The sequence below is a fragment of the Ictidomys tridecemlineatus genome, chromosome 13 (assembly GCF_052094955.1).
Source record: "Ictidomys tridecemlineatus isolate mIctTri1 chromosome 13, mIctTri1.hap1, whole genome shotgun sequence".
Classification (NCBI taxonomy): Eukaryota; Metazoa; Chordata; class Mammalia; order Rodentia; family Sciuridae; genus Ictidomys; species Ictidomys tridecemlineatus.
The window spans coordinates 73,887,828-73,911,824 of record NC_135489.1 but is presented as its reverse complement, the minus strand read 5'-3'; the positions used below and the strand labels follow the sequence as shown (position 1 = coordinate 73,911,824).

The following is a 23,997-nucleotide window of genomic DNA, read 5'->3' as shown; positions in this document are numbered from 1 at the left end:
CTGAGAAAGAAACTCTGTGTTTCAATGCAGTGTCCTGTTTTGACTATGAACCATGGACTGGCAGAGTAATTACTGCAACCAGACCTCATTCTGCCCCTGGAGAGAACCAGTGGATTTTTTCTTATCTGAACATAAACAGTTAAGCCTTGGGGTCCCTAGATTTCACCCAAGGGCTGAAGCAGGTGTGCCTATGCAGTGTGGAGAGAACAAAGTCAGTTTTGAAGAACTCTGTGAGTGCAGCTTGTTCACAGTCAAAACAGTAGTAACTGGGATTACAGAAAACTGTCCTTTAACACCAAAGTAAATTAGTAGAAATGGTAAATATCATGTTCAAAAAGCAATTTGAAATATTACTTGAAAGAATATTCCTTTTTTCTCAGAAATGTAAATCTCTAGTGTTTATTAAACTTTAGCTTTTGTGCTAGAAAGTGAATTGCTTAATTCTGGAAACAATATATCACAATTGTGTGTACTTTATTTAACAAGTGTTGGCAATCATGCAGTAAAAATAAAAGCAATTATAATATAAAAGTTATCCAGTAAGTTGGTAATACTAGTAAAATAAAAATTAAAACTGTTAATATAAAAATCATCTAGTAGGAATTATGTATTTTAATATTTTAACTTATTTCCTCTTCATTACAATATTATTAACATTCATTCTCATTTTAGGAAGTGATGTTTGGAGACACTGAGTGACTTGCCTATGTCATAGACTTAGAATGTGGAAAGTTTCACTCCAGGGACCACAGCATACAAAAGAAATTTGTGTACCTTATGAAGTTTTTCTTCATGTCGGAGATAGGTATGTAAAGTGTTCCTAGCAACAGATTATGGCAAGAATATAGAAGGGTAGTGGGATGGGCTTGCTTGCATAGTTTCAGTAGGATTCCTGAGCCGAGGATGTCTGTCTGGTCAAATGGTTGTTGGCATCAAATGGTAGAGATTGTGACAACATGAGGGTGCAGATGGCAGCAATTTCCAGTACTGGACAAAGGGGGGAAGGAAGAGCTGTAGACATAATGAGAGTGAATGAGGGTGAGAAAAGCTAATGCACAAAAATGATCAGACTGCAGGGCTGTACCAGCCATGTTCCCTAGAGAGAGCTTAGCATTTTCTAATCCCTATTCACTGTGGCTGGCACAACATTATTTTATAGATTTCTGGACATTAGATTCACCTGTATGGTTTGCATAACTGTGGTTCCACGGGAGTGAGAAGCATGGGCCACGTGTTTATGAGGAGATGGCGGTTCTGATCAGGATACCCCAGCCCAGGGAGGGGGCGCCCTAGCAGACCTCTGAGTAATCACCTGTTTGGAATATAAAGCAATCCATATTGGCCCTGGAAATAATTACAATTGATTGTGTTACAAGAATGGTTATGAATGTGACCAACCTTAGAGAACACAGGGGGAAGCCATTGGAACTGTGTGGAGTTGGATGTGTCATACTGTTTACATGGTGAGAAGGACAGAAAGAATAGCTGTGTCTGGGAAAACTTGGAGGAACTTCTTCCTGTGGGAGTTATTTACAAGTAAAAGTGCTTGACATTGTCAACAGCATTGTGGTCTATGAAGGGGAATTTTTCCAAGAGATAACAATGTAGAATTCCACCCTGGACAGGGCTGATGGCAAGAGAAGGGACAGAAACTTGCCCCCTCCTGCTTCTGACTGGTCCTTTGACTTTGCTGTCTGGGGCACTTGTTCACTCAGGAGACTTGCTGTACCTTTTCAACTCTCTCCCACCCAGAATTTGCCACTTGGGTCCATAAGGACCCAGCAGTGCCTGGCCCAGGACCATTTTTGCTTTCACTCTGGAAAGGAGAGTGAAAGGCTCAGAAGAGGCCTGTGGTGATTGTACCCACACCCTGAGGGCTGCTCAGTTCCAGGTACAGGGAGTATCTTGATAGGCATGGAAATAGAACTCATGCCATGTTTTCTGGCTCAGTGGTGCCTCCTGGAGCAGGACTGCCCACCAGGGAATAAATGAGACCCATGGAGCAGTGCCCATTGCTCACAATATGTAGGGCACATCATGGAGCACTATGGAGAAATGGATTCTCATCTCTCTGCTTTGGAAATTTTCTGCTTTCCCAAATGGACAGGCTGTGAGAAGAGGAAATCTGGACTGGAAGCAGAGCAAGGCCCAGAAGGGACCAGTCCTGACCTGTCCCCCTACCCAGGAAACTCCAAAATTTTGAACAGGTCACTTTACCTTGTGGGAACATATCCTGTCTGATTGCTTTTCCCCTGGAAATCTATGGGACAAACAAGGACTAGAGCCAGGAGACTTGTTCTTGTGACCCCAGGCTGGCTCCTTGGCCCTTTTAAGTCCCGGCTTCTTCCAGGTAACATAACTAGAGCTATATGTATGTGTAAAGGTCACTAGGCTTCAAGTCATAATCTGAGTGCCCTGGTCTTGGCTTTTCCACCAATTGTCAACTCATTTTTTCTGGAATTCAAGAGACAGTGTTGAACAGGCTTATTAATATACCCTTCAGAAATCTATCATCTCTGCTTGAAGGATTTGCTTCCTTTTGCATTTGTGTCAGAGTTAAAGGGGCTTCTCCAGGCCTGTAGTCTGGGAACCAGGGCAGAGAGAGGCCTAGGGTGGAATGGGGTGAACAACTTAGTCTCTGCTGTCCCCTTCCTCTAAGCTGGTGGTTGGTACTGGGAGGGCATGGGCTTCTTGTCTGTGGCACCACTTAAGATGACCCCATGCCACTCTACCTTCTTCCTTGACTAAAACATGTAATATTTTTCTCAAACATTTTACTCTGAACTCATACCAAACCACTGGACAGTTACCACACAAATAGTTCTGTCCAGAAGGGGACACAGGGCTGTTGACCCCTTCCCTATGACTCAACATGGCACAGACAGAAGCCACTACCTCTAATGAGGAAAAAAAAGTGAATTAGAAAGCAGTAGACATATCAATAGGAAGGAGCCATTAGCACACAAAGAATGTACATGAGACAAAATAGTCATTCTCTGTATGGATTGATTTTTTTTTTCCAGAAAGAAAACTTTTCTTTCTTACCATGTAAACTAAAAAAACATGGTATGTTTGATCACATAAAACCTTTTGAAGACAGCATGTTGGTAATGATGGAGGTGACCTGAGATGCCTGCCCTCTTGGCCTAAGCTGGCAGGGACTAGCTGGTGGTACAGGCTCCCTGAGCAGCAAGGCCTGATTGCTCTCCTTATTTCTGATGCATCTGTTATTATTAGGAAGGCTGTGGCCCTTGAGGCTGGCATGGTTACTACAGGCCATATGACTCATCATTCTCTTTTGATTTGTGTAGGAGGGAACTGTCTGGTGACAAGATTGCCTACCACAAGGGTCTGGGGTTCCACTTCATGTCAGTTTAACTCTGGTGAACCACCTCCATGCTGATGCTCCATCTTATCCACCAGGATCCATTGAATAACTGTCATGATGTTCTGGGCTTCGACCATCTCATTATCCATTCACAGTCTGCTTGTGACTGATCCCTGGATCTGGGCAGTGGCAAGAAATCTTCCTGCCCTCTGCCTTTTTTATTAGAGTGTAGTGACTGCAGAAAGTGAGTCTTTCTTTTCTCAATATAGCCTTCCAAAGGATCTAATGTTTCTCTGGCAGGGAGGGGAGGGACTTTCCTCTCAGGAGGTTCCTCCTTCTCCACCTCTGTCTTCTTGGGACTGGGAATGTTCTTTGATTTCCAGCATTGCCATACCAAAGCAGGGATCTCCTGAGGCCACAACTCTACTCTCCTCCCATGGCTCATACCTGGCCTCTATCAAGCCTGGACTGGGCTTGAGGCTGTCCCTTGCATATCCTGTGATAATCTTGCTGTGCTGGCTTCTGCCTGAGAAACTTAAGTGTAAGGCTGAGAAAGGAAGAGGGTCCTCCTGTGCAGCTGGAGGGACCACTGAGGGCTCATGGCCTCAGTGGGATTCCTGTCCTGGACTTGTGCATCTCTGCAGGTGAGGGACCAGGGAGGGGACTCTGCAGGGTGGGAACTGACAATTTTTAAATCACCTTCTCTCCTGGACCTTTCCAAGGAAGTCCTTCTGGGAAACTGGTAACCTTAGCAATAGAGTTGGACCTGGAGTCACAGGGGACCAAGAGAAAGTCTGATTGTGGAAGAGGCAAGGGTGGTCTCTCACCAAGTCATGATTCATTGGATCAAGGGCCTGAAGGTGTGGACTCAACCTGTGTCTCATTCAATACCTCATAATATTTGTTTCTAGCATCAAGAGAGTTCCCAGATCAAGGAAGGAAAGATTCTGGGAGATGTTCATCTGAGATTGATGATCCTTGGAGTATGCTAGATTGCTGGGTTTTTTTTTTCTTCTTTTCTGTGGGTGTTGGACTTTGGGAAAGCATACTTGGCATCAAGACAGGATCCACACACATATGTGGGGATTATACCCTCATTGATCTACATCAACTTTCTGCTCAGATGGTCTTGCAGGCTTTTTTCCAGAAGTTTCTTGTTTGAACCCATAGATATGTCACTTTTTAAGTCACACTTCCCTGGCCTCATCAAGTCACTTCCTGAATCTTTCTTTTCATTTTCCAGAACTTTTACTGAGGTGCCTCTTGAATTTCAGGATAGATCTTCCGGGTCCCTCTCTGGGTCTTGCTCTGGGCCCTTGAGGAATCTTTCAGAGCACCTGGACCTCATGTTCTGAACACCTTTGCTGCTTTCACAAACAAGTTTTGAGGGCCGGGCAGCCAGGAAGGGGCCATGCTTATTTTTAGCCTGGCACCCAGAACTCTTCCTTGGGAATTTGCCCTGAGGCTGAGTCAAGTCCTGGGATGCTTGAAATCTGCAGGGAGGGCCATGCTGCTTTGCATCTGTGATGAACCTCCCTAGACTGTGTTCCCTGGTCGCTCCTGGAGCTTGGTGCTGTTAGAATCCCTAAGAAGGATGGAGGCAGACTTGAGGATTAGGGAGAGATTTTTGGTGCAAAGGGAGTAAAACCTTCCTCTGTTTCTGTTGATTCTGCAAGTGCCATTCCACATGCTGATTTTCAGCTGGACTCAGAGGCCATACCTCCTCCTGGGATGTAGAGCAAATTGTTTTCTGTGTCCTCTTTTGGGGTTGAGAAGAAGGTGGTAGGTTTGAGAGAGAAGATGTGAGGCAGGTGTGGTTCTGGACCTGACACACAGGTGGGGTCAGTGTTTGGGTTAAAAAATTGAGACTGCGCTACATAGTTGGGCAAGGGCTGGTTCTGGGAAAGCTGTGGAGATTCTTCAGCCTAAGATTGAACTGGGGAAGAATCAGAAACTTTTGTTAATTGTAACAGCTTTAAATTGTGCAGAGAAAGACCTCTCAGAAACCCAGGCAGTATCCACCAGGGACTCACTGTGCAGAGAGGGCAGGCCCCAGAACAGCTGGCTACATTTATGCTCTAAAGAATCCACCAAGGCCTTTTGGTAAGAGAAATGCTGAGAACCAGGAAACTGTCCTGGTTTCCATTTTGTGTTCCAGAAGGGGTGTGCTGTGGTGTCTCTCTTGCCCCCCAGTGACTTCAGCATTTGTCCTTGGTTTGAAAGAGGATCCATTCTTAGTGTTTTCCTTTCACATTTTTGGTTCTGCTCTTTTGGTGATTAGCATCTCCAACAGTTTCTGGACATCAGGGTTGATGAAAAGAAGCCCTAACCTCTACTTTCTGGTGTGTAGGGTCTCCCTAGAATGTAGGGTTTGGTATATTTTATAAAATATATGATAATTTGTTTTGAACTATAGTCCCCTCATTATGCTGTAAAGTACTCAAACTTATTATTTTGTCTATTTAGGTATGCATTTACAAATTATGGTTTTTTTTGTACCAGAAATTGAACCCAACCCCCGTAACCACTGAGTCACATCCCTAGCCCTTTTCATTTTTTTTTGTTTGTTTGTTTTGTTTTGAGGCAGGTTCTCACTGAGATGCTTAGGACTTCCCTAAGTTGCTAAGGCAGGCTTTGAACTTGCAATTCTCCTGTCTCAGCTTCCCAAGCTGCTGGGTTTAAAGATGAATGCCACCGTACCTTGTGACAATTAACTTTTTAAAAATATAAGTATAGTCAGAAGAAAAAGTGCCAAGAGTTTAAGATTTTAAGCCTATTTCTACAATTACGCCACTTAATTTTGATACATTGCTTGATATTTTACAAAATGTGGGGTTCACTGTGGAACCTAGGGACATGCAGTTTGCTTGATCAGGACCAGATTTTAAGATGTGAACTTGGCATGCAATTTTAAAGAATTTGTGTGAGAGCTACCTCTTACTTTTAGCATTTCCTTTTAGGAAAATATTATAGTTTGCATCTGGAGTGTCCCCCAAAGACTCTAGTGGTAGGTGCTTGGTCCCCAGTTGGTGGCACTATTGGGAGGTAGTGGAGACTTGAGGAAGTTGAGCCCCCTTGGAAGTGGGTCATTTGGGGTGTGCCTCTGAAGATTTATTTTGTCCCTGGTGCTTCTCTCTTTCTCTCTCTCTGTTTCCTGACCATGAGGTAAACAGCTTTATTCTGCCATATTTTCTGGCCTTAATGTTCTCCCTCACCAGAGGCCCAGAACCAATGGAGCCCTGTGATTATGGATGAAAACCTCTGAATTCATTAGCCCAAATCTTCCCTCCTCTGTTTTTCTCAGGTATTTTATCACAGTAACAGAAAGCTGAATAATTCAGAAAAGAAAGTATTTGATATTTTGGATTATTGGATGAGCTGTGAGTGCAGAAATGTGAATTTCTGGATACATCATAAAATTGATTTAAGCAACCACTATGTAATTTTTATGTGCCATACCTCATTTAGGGAAAAAGGTAGAGACTGCAATGATTTTAATTCTTGAAATACTTTTAAAAGACATTATTTCCCTGAATTTTTAATGGCTTTGTTTTTCCTATTTTTCCTGATGCTCATAAAAACAAATGGAATTGCTCATTAAATCTTAGAGTAGATGTTGCCAGATAAAGATATAGGAACTGAAGCTTATATGAAAATGAGACTGTATAAAAGAGACCAAAAACAAAAAAGCAAACTAGTTTGGCACAAAGTTCACATATCCAGACTAGATCTACTAATTTTACATCCTTTAAGACCCCTAAACATTGCTAACCAGAGGGTAAACACAGCAACAGCATTATCCCAAAATAGTGTGCTGTCATTATACACTATGAGGTAGTGTTGTACTTTGGATATATTAGAGTTGGGATCTGCAATGTCTTACAAAGGCCCATGAGGTAAAGGCTTGGTTCCCAGGGTGGTGCTCTTGGGAGCTGATGTAACACCTGTTAGATATTGCAGCTAGTGGGAAGTCTTCATGTTATCAGGGGATTTTAAGACCCCATTCACTGCCTCTCTCTCTTTTCTTCCTGGCTTTGAGACTAGTAGTTTTGCTTGGCCATGCCCTCCTTCTGCAATATGTTGTCTAATACCAGAGACAAAAAAAAAATAGGTCTGATTAATCATGGATTCCAAAACTGTGAGCCAGAATACACCTTTTCTCTTTATTGGTTAGTTGTGTCAGGTATTTATTATAGTGGTGGGAATTTGACTAATACTCTTCGGCACCAATGTTCATAATGAGCTAAAAAAGCTTTGTAGTCTAGATATAATACCAGGTACATAATTCAGCAGGAGGGGCTCTCAAAGTGTTGGAGCTGGGACTGCACTTCCAATTCTGAATGTATCAAGAGTGATAACCATGCCCATGACCCTCTATTTTCCCCATTCTCCATCATCTTCTCTAATAAGTCTCCCTGCTACTTGCATATCTTTTTTCATCCCTAGAATTCACATATGAGGGAACTTGTGGAATACTTGTCTTTCTGTTTCTGGATTATTGTACTTAATATTATGATCTCCATTCCATTTATTTTTCTATGAGTGACATGATTTTATTGTTCTTTATGGCTGGATAATACTCCACTGTGTGTGTGTGTGTGTGTGTGTGTGTGTGTGTGTGTGTGTGTGTATGTGTGTGTATCACATTTTCTTTATTCATTCGTCCATTGACAGACACACCTGGTCTGATTCCAAAACTTGTCAATTGTGCTGTACTTTATAAGAAACAATAAACTATAGGGTAGTATGCTGACTTTAATCCTTTCAAAAAATGCCATAGCTGTATCATAAGTAGTATTATATTTAATATCCTGAGAACCTTTATCCGGATTTCCATAGGGCTGTACTAATTTTAGTTCTCACTAGTAGTGTGTGAGTGTTCCATTTCCCCCCATATCTTCACCAGCATTCATTTCTTCTTTTGCATTCTTGATTGCCATCTGACTGGGTTAGATGGAATCTCAATGTAGTGTTGAATTGCATTCCCCCGATGGTTAAATATGTTGAACTTTTTTTTTCACATAATTATTGTCCATTTGTGCTTCTTTTAAGAAGTGTCTGTTCAGTTAATTTGCCCATTTATTGATTGGGATGTTTGATTTTATTGTGTTAAATTTTTTGCATTCTATATATATTCTGGATATCCATTCCCCACCTCCAGCAGTGGGCAGAGCCTGAAGAAGATTAGTGCTGGGAGTCCTACACACTGCTTTCTTTGATCCTGATACTGAATAGCTGAAGGTACCAGGGGCAGGTAACCTAGATGATTGCCCTGAACCATGAGGCCAAAAGGAAAGGGAGGGCCCCCCGCAGGTCTTCTTCTAGCAGGACCCGTGGTTGAAGCTCTAGGATCTGGCAGTTGGAGAAGTCTCCAATGTGGTTCAGTCAGCCCAGGAGAAGGTGGTGGCCTATCATGTGGTGGGAAAGACACTTCAGTTCAGAGCACAGTGCCCTGAGTGGTCGGCTCAGTACATCAGCTGTATAACATACAGCTCTCCCTGGTTCATCTACAGCTGGAGCTACACATGAAAGAAGAAGAAGAAGACATCCAGATTAGGTGGTCCTGCATCCATGTGCCAGAAGTGACAATTAAAATCCAGCCCAAAGCACCAAGGGAGGGCCAGGTGGGTGAGACAAACATAGTATCTAAAACCCTCAAGGATATTTTGAACTACTTTGTGGGTTCTGCTTTTCTGTCATGGTTCTGAGCACCAAGCCCACAGACATAAAGTAAGCTCAGATCTACAGTGCACTTCATCTACTGCTCAAGAATCCTGTCCTCCTAAACCTCACGAACTAAAAACACAGATGAAGAACATCTGCACCTCACTGCTAAATGATCCTGGTATTTGGGCAGCGTTAACCCTGTGTGTATTGCCCAGCTGAATGATCCTGTTGAGAAGTTTACCAGCACCCTAGCCAAGAATACTACTCACCTCATTTGGTAGGAAAAGTTCACCTTTGAGCAGAATATAAAGTCCAAGGATTTACACCTGCAGATTACAGAGGACTGGCAGTCCTCAGAAGGTCTGTTGGCCTTGATCACTGTGCTCTCAACCTGTTCTAGAAGCAGCCATCCAGGCTGTAGATCTTTCTGATCAGTGGGCCCATGCTCAGCAGATCAACACTGCGCTCTGTCACTGCAGAGTTTTCTTACATAGAACCTAGTGAACTGAAATCCTGGCAAATCCCTTCCCCTGTTGCTGCTGCCAAGATAGGAAAGGATTGCATAGTGATGCCACGTGGGATTGTGGTCACTACTATCACTTCAGTGAAGATGAAGCCTTACTGTGATGTGGGGAGGGTGTCCCAGCTGAGCTCTGAGTCTCCCCTGAAGACACCCAACAAGGTGAAAGTCATTAAGAAGGACATCTTTATCTAGACCATTTCATGCCATGGTGCACTTGTCAGGAAGATATTCTCTTCTTCAGATATGGAACTGCTGGTGTTGAATGGCTTTGGTCAGGTCACTGAAGTTGCCATTCTGCAACTCATTGACTCTTCAAAGCTGAAACTCAAGTCATCATGGAAGAACAACACTATCATCATTTCAAGGATCTCCAAGACCTCACTCTCTCAGGTCCTCAACACTGCCCCGATGTAGGACTATGCATCCTCTGTGGACAGAATCCACCAGGATGCACATCTGGACCCCAGATGCAGCTGTGGCCTCTATTCACTGGTGGAAGACAAGCCAATCCAGTTCCCAGCTTCCCTGGAGCCCCAGGAGAAGGTACTGAACCCCTAGGACTTGGAGAAGAATCCCCTGTCAGCAACATGAGGTGGCCCACCACCACTTGATTGATGGGACGAGCTGAGAGCTCCCTGAGCATCTCAGAGCTATGCACTACCAAGAATCCTAAAGGAGGAATTTTAAGGTGGGATGCCAGGCTGTTTTTCCTCCAGTGGCACCAGCAGAAATATCCCGGCATGAGCCAGTCACACAGTGACCTCATGTTTCTATAGCAACATGAGGGCACCTGGAAAAAGGGGGCGACCCTCACTTAGCTGCTGAACAAGAAGCTACTTACTTTCCAGGCACTAGGAGGAGAGCAGCATGAATGCCATGAATAGGGCCCTGTGGAGCCCTACCTGCCTCCTTCTTTGCAGCTGGAGTACAGGCACCTAAGACAGCACCCTCACCCGGACAGAGCAGGCATTCTGGCCACTACCATATGGCCCTCTTCCAGCATGGTTTTCCCCAACAATCTAGTTTTTGAAAGGGAAAGAACAATCTAAGTCTCCAGCTGGAGGCTTCCTCCAAAGAGAACTGACAAAGCCCAATTTGCCACCAGAATCTCAGTGGAACCTGCAGCCCCCACCTAGCATTGAGGTAACAGTTAGGAGAAGAGTTCCTTGCAAGAGAAATACCATGCTCAGCAGTGCCTGGGAGGGAAGCTGAGGATTCAATTTTACCCACACAGCTCTCTAGCAGCACATGTTTGGGGCCCATGCCTGGATCGTGTCATGGGGAAGTGTGCCCCTCTGGGCGGTCACTATGAACAGAGTGGATGCTCACCTCTCCTAATTCATTTCTCAGGAGTAAAAAGTACACCTGGCCCTGAGAACAGACTGGATTCTTTTTTTTTTTTTTTAAAGAATTTAACTTTATTTATTTGTTTGTTGTTTGTATGTAGTGCTGAGGATCTACAGGGCCTCACCTGCCTTAGGCAAGTGATCTACTACTGAGCCATAACCCCAGCCCCAACAGGCAGGAATTTTGATAACGAAATTACGATAGCAGTTGAAATGCTTTGACAAATATAGAAAGGCATTTGCCTTTGCCCTTAGCCATAGAACTTGAACAGTTATGCAAACACTAAGTATGTCCTGTGCATATTATACTGAACATTTTCCCATGGTTACTTTGAGCCTACTTTCCAGTGGATATAACATAAATGCTGATATGGTTCTTAAGTCTTCCTCTGCCACGTCTGCAGCTCAGAATGCCAATGGAACAGCTTATGTGCAGATTTCCTTTCTGTCTGCTGCACTTACTAGACTAGAGTGGGAACCTGACCCAGAAAGTTGTGAGCAATAAGTGATAAGGCATAGAACATGGTAACACCCCCTTCACCTGCCTACCCCTGCTACACACACACACACATACACACACACACACACACACTATTTTGCCAAATATTCCCTACAGCCCAAACCAAGTACTTGTAGAGCACTAGAAGAAATTGTTTTGCATCTCAGGTGCCCATTTTAGGAATGGGAATTTAATAACAAATGGTTCAAACATGGAAAAATCTTTTTAGGGGCTCTTCAGATTTCTGCTGTGAATAGTGCTCCTGGACACATTTTGGAGTGTCCTTGTTTTTGGTTTCCAGTAGGAAAAATGATAAGCGTGGCACACACTTTTAAAACCTTCTGTACCTAGCAAACCACTTCCCTCATCAGTATGCCTATATCTTGGGTCATTCAGTTTTCATGTTGCTCTGCTCCTCTTGAATGTATAATGCCAGCAGACATGCTTGTTGAAGAGTGATTGTCACTGGAGTGACATATTTTGACCCTTTAATGAGACTGGTGTTCTTTTAGTAAGATTGGAAAGTCTGGTGTGACCCTGACCTCTGGCAGATGGGCAAGTGGGTGTGTGCCTTCCAAGGCTCCATTAACCCTTCAACATGTATTTCAGGGGAATAGAGCCATCAAGGAGCAAGGCCCTCTGTGAGAGCCAAAACTGAAGCACTTTTTTTTTTTCCTGGTTTTGAGGAAGACATTCAAAAACTACATTGAGAATTCCACTTTCAAATGCACATTTTAAAATTCCTAGGTGTTTCAGAAATTATCAAGTGACTTTTTTTTGTTGGTTTTTTTTGTTGTTGTTTTTTTGGAATTTAGCTTTATTTATTTGTTTGTTGCTTGTTTGTATGTGGTGCTGGGGACTTTTTAACCTCACTTTGTTTTTAAAGATTGCATTTGACTTTTAACCTATTGTAAAGTTCCAAATGTATTAATAGCAAATTAGTTCTCCCACCAAAAAGAGAGAGAGAGAGAGAGAGAGAGAGAGAGAGAGAGAGAGAGAGAGAGAAAAGTACAAAGAACATACAGCAAAAATACTGTACTGATATAGAATTCCTTGTGCTGATTTTCATTGAATTTTAGGGAAAGTTATTACCAAAAGCCAGTTGACAACATCTCTATAATTAATATTAATAGTAGCAGTAATCAGAATGTATGACCTGCATGGAATAGAAATTTACAAAGAATTCATTTGACTTTGACTCAGTCATTCAAGTGGTGGTTTACTATGTTAGAAATGTTTTGAGTCAATGTCAGAGTGCTCTGGAGTGACTGATTCCACTTGTACTCATAGGCTGGTGTTCCATGGCTCAAACCAGTGTGGCTGTGTGGATTATTACAATATTGAAATACTTCCATATGAGTTGGTGAAGAGTCCTGAATGGGCCCCCTGCTGCCAGCCTGTCCCTGCATCTCTTCTGATACTAACTACACCTCCCTGTTCTCCGGTCAGCTGAAGCCCTCTGGGTCAACTCCAGCCCTATGGACAGGGTGTACATTCTCATTGACTGTAGTCTGTGATATTTTTTGTGGTTAAGTTTTTAAATATCATCAAGTGGATCCTGCTCTTACTTAAATTTTTGACATTTCGGAGTTCATCATAGAGTTTTGTGTTAATTTGGATTTTGGAAAATTGTTCATTCATTATCTTGACTACTACTTTTTGGCATCCCTTAGAGGTTTTCCACCCCATCTTCACTTTCTTCAATCTGTAATTGACCCATCTGTACCCATTATGGCATTCAGCTTTCAATTTGTTAGAGCTTTTATGTCATCAAAAGCATTAAAATAATGAGAATGGTTCCAGGTGCTGTTGGACTCAGTAACAGACTCACATGAGGGCCCTGTCTTCCAGGGACATGGGGCCGAGGTTGCCATTGAGGAAGGCAGAGTCCACCTTCTCTTCCTCTCTGCAAAAAGGGATGTATAGTACTCAGCTTGGGCTGCCATAACAAAGTGCAGTGACAGAGTCGCTTGAACAATAGAAGTTTGTTTTCTCACAGTTCTGGAGGTTGTAAGGCTGAGATCCAGATGTCATTAGGATATTTTCTTCTAAGAATTCTCTCCCTGGATTGTGCATGCCATCTTCTTCCTATGTCCTCACATGGTCCCCCTTCTTGTGTTTCTTTGTCCTAATCTCCTCTTTCCCTGTGTGTGTGTGTACATATATGTACATAAACATATACATATATATGCATATATAATCACATATTAATTACATAAATTGATGGGCTTCACTGTGTAATTTTCATACATGCGTGTATCATGAATTGATCTTCTTTCTACCCTTGCTCACCCTCCCTTCTCCCTGATACCTTTGGTCCTTGTTTCTGGATATCTTTTCTTGTTTTTTTTAGTTTCCACATATGAGAGAAAACATGCAATATTTTCCTTAATGTGGCTAAATATTTCATTTAGCAAAAAGTGTTTTCTTGCAAATGGCAGGATCCATTTTTTTTGAATAATATTCCATCATTATTTTTACTATATTTGCTTTATTGATGCACCTCAACTGAGTCCACATCTTACCTATTGTGAATAGTGTCACAATAGACATGGTCATTCAGGTGTCTTTTTTTATTTGCTAATTTCATTTCCTTTGAATAAATACCAAGCAGTGGCATAGCTGGGTCATATGGTAGTTCTATTTTAATTTTCTGAGATCCATCCCTACTGTTTGACATCCATAGATGTCATACTTATTTACATTCTTACCAACATTCTTACTAACATTCTGTTTACTCCACATCCTCACCAGTGATATTAATATAAAATAACCATTCCAACTAGAATAACCATCTTACTCAACTTGGTAAGACATAATCTCCTTATAGGTTTGATTTGCATCTATGATGGCTAAAGATGTTGAGCATTTTCACTTATATTTATTGGAAATTTGCATTTCTTCTTTTGAGAAACATATTCAGGTCATTGGTCCATTTTTATTATATGACTTGCTTTTTGTTTGTATTTTTTTCCTGTATTCATCCTCTATCAGACAGATAGCTGGCAAAGACTGTCTCCAATTCTCTTTTGTTTCCTCTTCACTCTGCTGATTGTATTCTTTGCTATGCAGAAGCTTTTTTTTTTTTTAATTTGATAGTCAAATTCATTCTCATTCTGATTTCCTGAGCAGTTGGAGTCCTCACTTGAAAATCATTGCTTTTGCCATGATCTTGAAGTGTTTCCTCTATGTTCTCTTTAGTAGTTTCAAAGGATCCTGACATACATTAAGGTCTTTAATCCTGAGCTGAGTTTTGTACAAGGTGAGAGGTAGGGATCTAATTTCAGTCTTCTACATGAGAACATCCAGTTTTCCCAGCACCATTTGTTGAAGAAGGCTGTTCTTTCTCCAATATTTTGGCATATTTTTTTTGATAATTGGTTGCAGTTTATATTTATTTCTGGGTTCACTGTTCTGTTCCAGTGGTGTACATGTCTCTTTATATGCCACTAGTATACTGTTTTTGTTACTATGGCTCTCTGATACAATTTGAAATAAGGTATTGTGGTGCTTCTGGCATTGTTCTTTTTGCTCAAAATTGCTTCATTCTGGATATTTTTTACTTACATATAAATTTTAGAATTATTTTTTTCTAATTCATTGGAAAATGTCATTGGTATTTTTAGGGGTTTTGCAGTGGATTATAGATTTCTTTGGGTAGTATGGCCCATTTTAACAATATGAATTCTCTGGATTCATGAACATAGTAGGTGTTTCCAACTTCTAATATGTTCTTCAATATCTCTCTTCAGTATTTTGTAATTTGCATGGTAGAAGCCTTTCACATTCTTAGTTAGATTTATTTTTAGGTGTCTCTTCTTCTTCTTTTTCTTCTTCTCCTCCTTCCCTCTTTTCCCTTTCTCCTTCCCCTCCTCCTTCTTCATTGCTGTAATAAGATTAATAAGATTACTTTCCTGATTATTTTCTCAGAGAACTCATTATTGGTATGTACAAAAGCTACTGATTTTTGCATACTGATATTGAATCCTACTTAAATGATTTTATCAGTTCTATAAGTCTTTTTTGGCTTTTTTTCCAATTATCTTGTTACACAAACAGATCATTAGTAAATGAGGATAATTTGACTTCCTGCTTTAATGTTTATTTTCTCTTGCCTAATTTCTTTGGCTAAAATTTCTGGTACTATGTTATATAAGGTTAGTGAGAGTGAGCATCTTCATCTTGTTCCTGATCCCTTATAGGGAGTGTTTTCAGCTTTTCTCAGTTTAGTATGTTGTATAGCCTTCACTGTCTTGAGACATGATCCTACTATATGTAGTTTCTTCAGGGTTTTCATCATAAGGAGAATGCTGAATTTTATCAAAGGATTTTTGCCATCAATTGAGATAATCATGTGATTTTTATCCTTGATTTTATTTATTTGCTTTATTTCATTTATTTATTTGTGTTTGCTGGACCATTCTTTCATCCTTGGAATGAAAGAAACTCAATCATGTCATGTTATCTTTTTAATCTGTTATTTAATTAAATCTAAAAGTATTTATTAAAGATTTTCATATCTGTGTTTCTCTCATAGATATTGGCATATCTTTCAGTTTATCTCTAATCACCTTTGGTTTTAAAAATTAGGTGCTCCAAGATTTATTGCTTATGCATTTATAATAATTATATCTTTATGATGAATTATGCCTTGATCAATATATAGTAACCTACTTTCCTGATTTTGTTTTAAAGTTTGTTTAAGATCTCTTTTTCTGTTGTGTCCTTTATAGGTTTTCTTAGAAGGGTAATACTGGCTTTGTAGAATGAGTTTGGAAGCTTCCTTTCCCTGTTTTATGAATTAGTTTGAGCAGCATTCATGTTAGTACTTTTAAAAATTAAGTAAAATTCAGCAATGATTCCATCTGGTCCTAGGATCGTCATTTCTTTTGTCCTTTTTTTAATATTTATTTTTTAGTTGTCATTGAACTCAAGACCTTCATTTTATTTATTTATTCTTACATAGTGCTGAGAATTGATTCCAGCACCTCACATATGCTAGACGAGCGCTCTACTGTTAAGCCATAACCCCAGATCTCTTTTTTCCTTTTAATCAGAAAAATTTTATTACCGCTTCATTCTCATTACTTGTCATCAATCTAGTTAGGTATTTTATATCCTCTTTGTTGAATTTGGTAATTTATATGTGTACAGAAATGTATATTTTTCCATTTCTTCTGGATTTTCTAATTTTCCTTAATGAGTTTTTCAAAATTTTCCTTAATGATCCTTTGAATTTCACTGTTGTTAAGACTCCTTTTTAAGTCTAATTTTACTTCTTTGAGCCTTCTCTTTAACAGTTTAAGGGATTGTCAATATTATTATTTCAAAGAACCAACTTTTTGTTTTATTGAGGCTTTGTATTATTCTTTAGCCTTTAATTCATTCATTTATTCTGTGATCTTTACTATTTCTTTCCTTCCATGGAGTTTGGATTTGGTTTTTGTTTTTATAAGAAAATGTTATTGATTTTAGTTCTATTTTTATGACTTAGGCACTCATTGCTATAAATTTGCCTATTAGCACTGCTTTTCCTGTTCTGGTATGTTGTGGTTCCATTTCATTTGATTCAAGGAGTTTAAAAAATTTCCCATCTGATTTCTTCTATAATCTGCTGTTCATTTAATAGTGTTGTTCAATCTACATGTGATTGTGTAATTTCTGCAGTTATTTCTAGTTTCTTTTCACTGTGATCAGATAAAATACAAGAAATTATTTTATTGAAAAAACTTCGGTAGGAGTTGCTCCATGGTCTAATATATAGTCTACTTTGGAAAACATTTTTTGTGCTGAAGAAAATAATGTGTATTTTGTAACTGTTGGATGGAATATTTTGAAGATGTTTGTTAAGTCTGTTATATCTAAAGTATATTGTAAATCTGATGTTTCTTTTTTTATTTTTTTAAATAGTTGTACACAATACTTTTATTTTGTTTATTTTTATGTGGTGCTGAGGATTGAACCCAGGGCCTCAAACATGCTAGGCAAGTGCTTTACCACTGAGCCACAACCCCAGCCCCTTATGTTTCTTTTCTGATTTTTTTTTTGGGGGGGGGTGTCTGGAAGATGTATTTACTGTGACCTATCTTTTCATTTATCTGTAATCATGTTTGTTTTTTAAAAATTGGTTGCTCCAAGACTTATTGCTTATACATCTATAATAATTATATCTTTGGATTAATTATTCCGTTGGTCAATATATAGTTACCTCCTTTTGTCTTTTGTTTTTATTTTAAAGTCAGTTTTATCAGTTATAAAAGTAGCTACTCCTTTTTGCTTTTTGATTTCCTTTACTTGTAATCATTTTTCATTCTTTCATTAGCACTGTGCACATGAGGTAAATTTCTTGTAGGCAGCATGTTGTTAGGTCTTATTTTTTAATCCATTTAGCCAATCTGCATCTTTTATATGGGAAATTTAAAACATTTACATTCAAGGTGATTATCAAAAGGTATGTACTTATTCCTGTAATTTTGCTCCTTTTTTCTTCTGGTAGTTTTGAATGTACCATTTTTTTTCTTCCGGTCTTATTCATTTTAGAAGTTTACCATATTGATGATATATGATTCTTTACTATTTCTCATTTGCATGTCTACTTCTCTTGTGGAATTCACTTTTTCACATTTGCTGATGATTTTATCTTCCTTCTTCTTCTGGGTATAGTACTCCCTTTTGTATTAGTTTAGTTTTTTATCACTGTGACACAATATCTGAAAAAAACTCTTAAAGGAAGAAAGATTTATTTTACCTCATGGTTACAGAGGTTTCATTCTGTGGTTGGCCAGCTCCATTCCTTTGTGCCTGAGGTGAGGCTGAACATCATGGCAGATGGGTTTGACAGAGGAAAGTTGCTCACCACCTGGCAGTTGGGAAGCAGAGAGAGGGATAGGAAGGGGCTAGTGACAAGATACGTTCTCCAAGGGCCTGCCCCCAAGGACCCACTCCCTTCAACTAGACCCTACTTCTCACAGTTTCCACCGCCTCACCCCAGTAATCCATTCATATTATGAAGCCATCAGTGGATTAATCCACTCAGGACGTCAGAGTTCTCATGATTCAATCATTTCCTAAAAGCCCCACCTCTGAATACTTTTGTATAATGTGCTGTAGTTTATATACTATATAATGTTAACTTTTTGTATCTGCAGTCCTTGTCCATGGATTCAACTAACCTCAAATTAACAATATTGACAAAGAATAATTTATCTGTATTGAATACATATAGACTTTCCCTCTTGCTATTATTCCTAAACCATACTGTATAATAACCCTTTCCTGGGGCCCAGAGTCCATGGGAGATGTGAGGTGGCAGGGCACAAAGCCTGCTAGGGCATCTGAAGTTCCACACACTGGAAACACTCCTTCTGTGTACTGGGATGGTGGCACTGGGGCTGGGGTTTTCCTGAGGCAGTGACTGAGACTAAATTCTGACTTGTTTGGAGCTACCTTCTCTCTCAGGTGGGATGCTCAAGGTGCACTGGAATATATCTGGAGAGGGGGCCTGACTTCCACATATAAACTGATTCACCGATAGTGAGCCTGGGGCTGAGGTGATAATGATGGCTCACAGGTATCACTAACCAGACACAGTGACCACCATTTTGCATGATTTAAATAAACTGCCATGTCCTTAGCATTCAGGTGTGGATATAAGAGGCTTGCCCTGAATCACATAGTGGTGTGTGGGTGGGGGGTGTTGGGGGGAGGTTCTCAAATCTGCTAGCATGGCTGCTTCTCCAGACTCATTATGGGTTTATGGACCCTCTGGGAATGTGGCCAGAACTCCTGATTCTACAAATGTGCTCATGAGCCCCTTGGCAGGGACTAGTGTTTCCTTACTGATTCTAAACGCAGAAAACAGTTAATCCCCTTTGCTCACCCAGGGAGTAGCTCCTGGGGCAGGTGGTTGTTAGTTGTCCTCTAGCTTCCATGGGATAATCCACAGTTCCCTGTGGTAAGGACAAACCTTCTATTTGTGGGGAGCACATACACTCTAAAGCTGAGAGATGCCTGATTTTCTACTTAGCAAAGCATGGGAAATCTCAGATGTCCTCGTGAACAATATTAATTTACAGAAAGAAGTAGACATTTCAGGAGCACCCTTTCATCAGCTTGTTATTAACACCTTAGTTTGAAAAGCCCCTCATGCAAAGGAAAACTGCAGGGACTCACTCCTGCCCTTGGGAAATGTGGAGTGTGTCACACACACCCAGAGAAGTGCCAGCATTGTGCATATGTCCTTGGATGCATCTGATTACAGCAGATGGAAGGGAGAAACTGCTGTTTCACTGGGCTGTGGGGTTGAACTATCCTTTCTTGTAAAGGAAAAAAACATTTTTCAATAAACTTGAAATCTATGGCACCAATGAAAGAGGAGGAAGTATGCCTGGCAAATGATCTTTTTAACTAAGAAACATGCCTTACATCTGCATAATTATGTTTATGAGAATTGTTTTTAGAGAACTTGAGCATACAGTGCATTATGGGAAGGAAATTCTAAGAAAATCATCTTCATTGCACATATAAGATTAGTAGTGGGTTACTAATATTGTTTCAGGAAATATTTTGGAAAAATAGTAAATTGGAATCAAGGGTTGAATCCCATTGGTATTATTAAGTAAAAATTAATAAAGTGTGATAAAATATATTTAGATTATTTATATTTTCTCCTTATCATTTTATTCATGAATATTACTTAGGTTAACAAGATAAAGACATCAGAATATTCACTTTGCTCACATGCAAAATCACCACAGCAACTCAGCAAGTTATGGAAATTTAATATCATTTTGATTAATGATCATAACAGATTCATTTAAGTTCCTTATTAGCAGTTGCTAGATAGAAAACCGTGTATTTGTAAAATTTTTAAGCTTCCTAGTTAAACGTTCTATTAGTTCAGCTTTTTATTTTCCATTCATATTATTTCTTGACTCATTTTCCAAGTCTCATAACTGTTGTTCATAATCCCATGGAAATTACTTTCCTTCATAGTGGAGATGACACTGAGAAGTGCTGGTGGGTGGTGGGTCCATCAGCAAAGCCGGGCTCTGCCAGGACCCTAACATCAGATGGCCTTCGTTGACAAACCAGGTGCCCAATTCCTTAAGCTCCCCAGACCTCTCCACCCACTCTCTGTCGTTACTCACTAGAGTAAAGCAGGATCCCACAAGTTCAGCCACCTCTGCACAGTGGCCCCTCCAAATCTACTGCTGAGGACATCACCCTTCTGCCTCCCAAGTCCAGCACCAGGCCAGGCCAGCAGGAGTTTTCTGTGCTGCTGTCAGTTTTCTGGGAAGTGATCGCTTGGAGTGTCTCCAACTGCTTTCTAAGACAAATCCAAGTCATCTCTGGCCCTAAGTTCCCACTTCCTATGGACTCCATTTATGCCTTCATCAGTCATTTGTGGACATATTCCAAGTGTCTGATTCTGGCAGCCAGCTTCCCATTTCTTTGTACTTTAAGGAAGGGGGTGACAATGAATAAATACAAAAATACTGGGTCAGGCAGGGGGTATGGACTAGGAAGAGCAGACCTGGCCCTCCTGGGAACCATGAAAGATCTTTAGGATGGGCATTGAGAAAGAAGCCCATTGAGAAGGGAAGGAGCCCTGTAGCATTGAGGAGTGATCATTCCAAGCACAGGGAAATCAAGCAGGGTTTCTGTGAAGGAACAGCATCCAGAGTGGTTCAGGGAAAACCCCAGCATGGGTGGCATGCCATGGGGGAGGGTCATGGTGAGAATGAGGCCACAGAGCCCCAGGGGCCACTCCCTGCAGGACTTTGAGGCACTGGGTGAGAACCTGAGGTTGTTCTAACTAGGTGAGTTGCGCAGGATTATTTTGAGGCAGGTGTGGATCACTTGACTTTCTCTGCTGGGATTTTGGAGACTCTGTAAGCAAGAAAGGAAGGAAGGAAGGGGGAGGGCAGGGAAGGATGTGGGGCTGTTGAAGAGGAGGGTATTACAGGGAGTCCATGGGGTCTCTGTCTCCCACTTGTATTCCTGACATTCCAATCTGTTTACAGATGTGGGAGACTGAGCGATTCCCTCAGTCTCCCCAGAAGACCGTGATGTGCTCCAGGCCTGCACCTTGGAGCACTGTTCTGAGGGTTGAGGGCAGAGGGCGAAGTCTCAGTGCAGAGAGGGTTTGACAGTTCCCCTACTGAAGCCAGTGGTTATGGTCCCTCATTGTAATTGCAGCTGGATGGCTGAGGGGTTTGGGCTAATTTTATATTTTCTGCTCTGCACTATATAATTCATAGTAGCAGAATATTATCTTTTAATTCACAATTTATCCCATTTCAAGTACAGTGCCTAGTGTGAATCAGTTTCTCAACTTGGGTTATATTTGTGTGTGGTGCGGGAGAGAAGAAGTGGGGTTGAGGAGAGACTGCACACTTTCTGTTAGTGGAAGCTTCTCTTTTTTCTTCTCTTTCTCACTTTACATTTATATCTCCATAAATTCTTCTCTGTTTGTGTGGATGCCTAGGATATTGTGTGGGTGGTGCTCAGCCCCTGGGAGGTAGATGTGAGTCCACATGCTTGTTTGCTGGTTCATATCATTCCTAGAGTCCATCTGCTATAGGTGTTTACTGTGTTTCTAGACTAGTCAACAATCCAGAATTCAGTTCCTGTCTCCAAAGAAATAAAAGGGGGGCCATTTACACATTTGACAAGGTAATAACTAATACTGGACAAATAAGATGATGATTTCTCTCACTGAATGTTGGCTGCATTTTATTCGTGTTTAAAATTTGTGATTCTCTAAACTGTGGGTCAAAGTTGAGGATAGTGAACACCTGTAGAGGAAGGAATTTTTCAGGTCTACACTTAGAATCTGTAGTTCTTCTGTTCAGAGGCAATGGCATTACAAAGGAACAGAAGTTCCTGAGGATTTTCCTAAGCAGAGAACATCATCTGGGAGGCCACACTGACAGTGTCTCAGTGTCTCAGGGGTCTGGCCAGTGTCTTTGTGCTTCCAGTTGGCTAAGGAGTTTCACATGAAGGAAAAATGATGTGGAGTTTTCTGTAGAAAATTTCTGTGAAAGGTCTCTGTGTCAGTCCCTGTGGGGATTCTGAGGTGCCTGTGTGATATCTATGTATGGGTCTTTTAAAATCTATGTAAAGTCTGTATGAGGTCTCTGTGTGAGGAGGACACTCCATGTGGTCAATGTGTTTGTGTGAGATGTCTCTGTACTATCTGTGGGTGGTCTCTATGAGAAATCTGTAGGACATCTCTGTGGAGATCTTTCCCCTTGGTCTGGAACTCTGTGGGAGTTCTATATGAGAGATCACTGCATGAGGACCACGTGGCAGTGAAATGTTGTTGTCGGAGACTCTGTGTCTCTGAGGTCTCTCTGAGGTCTCTGTTGGTACAAATCTTTCAGAGGTCCCTCTGGGAAGTCTGTCAAGGGTTCTGGGAGATCTGTGAGGACCCTGAAGTTGGTGCTATATCTGAGGGAATTCCTTGTGTTACTGTGACTGCTGCGTTAGAGGCTCTGTAGTGGATTCTGTGGCCATCTTTAGGTTGGGTCTGTGAATGTCTATGTTCCAGGGGGGTCTTACTTGTGTCTGACAGAGGATTCTGTTACATCTCTGTGTGGGGTTCTCACTGTGGGTCTCTGGGATGTCTCCTGGCTGTTGGAATTACTGCCCTTCATAGATGACAAAGCAGACAGAAGCAGAGGGAAACAGGACTTCCTTTCTCATGACTCTGGCTGTCCATCAATTTCGCTATCTGTGGCATTATCCCTCACAATACCTGGGGTCCACATCCAGGTCCTCTTCCCAGAGAACCTGCCCCTCTGTGCTTTGAGAGGGCCCAGCAGGGCCAGATTCAAGGCTCTGACTCTGTTCTATCCCATTTGGTGCCTGGGTCTGTTCCTGATCCTAGGCCTATTCTGAGGTCTGCTGTTTTCAAATAAGGGACAGGACCTGGCTCAGGGTGGGCCTGTAGGGCCTGTTCTCACACTGGGAAGGACTGCCTGGCTTTACATATGGAGTACATTCAGACATTAGAGCAGGACCATGCCTGTGTCATCTGCCTTGGTGGCACTTCATGGTACAGGACTCTCCATCACTTAACAGGGCAGAGGGCCCATGAGTGGTGCTGTTGCCTTCCCCAGGTGGGCCATAGCATCAAACATTCTGCAGACATGGCTTCTCTTCTTTGTCCTGCCTGCTTTCCCATGTGGAGAGGTTGCAGGAAGAAGAAGCCTGTGTTGGAAGCAGAGTGAGGTCAGGGAAGTCTGCTGGTTGCCCCCACCCAGCTTACTCCTACGTTTTGGACAAGTCACTGCCATGATATGACAAGTTCTAACTGAATCACTTTTTCTTCTCTAGTCTCTGGAAAAGCAATTTCTGGAAGCCTAGAGAATCTTGATTCCAGGCCACTCCTTTTGGACTTTTTAGGTCCCTGCTTTTTCACTGCAGAAGAAGTGCTAGGGCCATGTCTAAAGGTCACCAAACTGGGAGTCACAGCTAGAGTTCCTTAGTCCTGGCTACTCTGATTGATTAACTCATCCCTTCTATAATTAAAGAGGCAAAGACATGCAGCCCTACTCAGTATGATGCCAGGAAATGAATCTTCCTTACCAAACGGTTTGCTTTCTCTCCAGTCTGTATCATTGCTAAA

At 41.3% G+C, this 23,997-nt stretch overlaps 1 pseudogene; it reads left to right on the top strand.

Moving 5' to 3' along the window:
* The first annotated feature begins 8,591 nt into the window (after positions 1 to 8,591).
* LOC144369697 (C2 domain-containing protein 2 pseudogene) lies at positions 8,592 to 10,826 on the top strand (annotated as a pseudogene).
* Positions 10,827 to 23,997: the final 13,171 nt, after the last annotated feature.